At 22.1% G+C, this 398-nt stretch overlaps 1 protein-coding gene across 1 annotated transcript in view; it reads right to left on the reverse strand.

The window, feature by feature from the left end:
- LOC107654283 (heat shock factor protein 5-like) overlaps window positions 1–398 on the reverse strand; it is a 3,788-nt gene that overhangs the window by 1,139 nt on the left and 2,251 nt on the right. The window lies entirely within an intron of this gene.

Genomic DNA, 398 nt, shown 5'->3' on the forward strand with positions numbered 1-398 from the left:
AGTTTCACAATTTGAGTTGAATTACTGAAATAAATGAACTTTTCCACGACATTCTAATTTATTGAGATGCACCCGTATATATATATATATTGTATCTCTTTAACAAATTGTTTTGTTTCTCTTTTGTAAGTTGCTATGGATAAAAGTGTCTATCTATCTATCTATCTATCTATCTGTCTATCTGTCTGTCTATCTATCTATCTATCTAACTATACACACAGTATAGCAACAAAACTAAATAAAATACTTGCATATACCTAAACTATAAGAAAATTAAACAATTTATTTTTTATTTAGTTTATTTTTATTTTTATATTTTCTTTTGTAAAAAAATTATATGTGTACAGTATATATATATATATATATATATATATATTAATAAGCAGCATATTATGTCT

Source organism: Sinocyclocheilus anshuiensis, unplaced genomic scaffold (genome assembly GCF_001515605.1).
Source record: "Sinocyclocheilus anshuiensis isolate Anshui unplaced genomic scaffold, SAMN03320099.WGS_v1.1 scaffold163, whole genome shotgun sequence".
Classification (NCBI taxonomy): Eukaryota; Metazoa; Chordata; class Actinopteri; order Cypriniformes; family Cyprinidae; genus Sinocyclocheilus; species Sinocyclocheilus anshuiensis.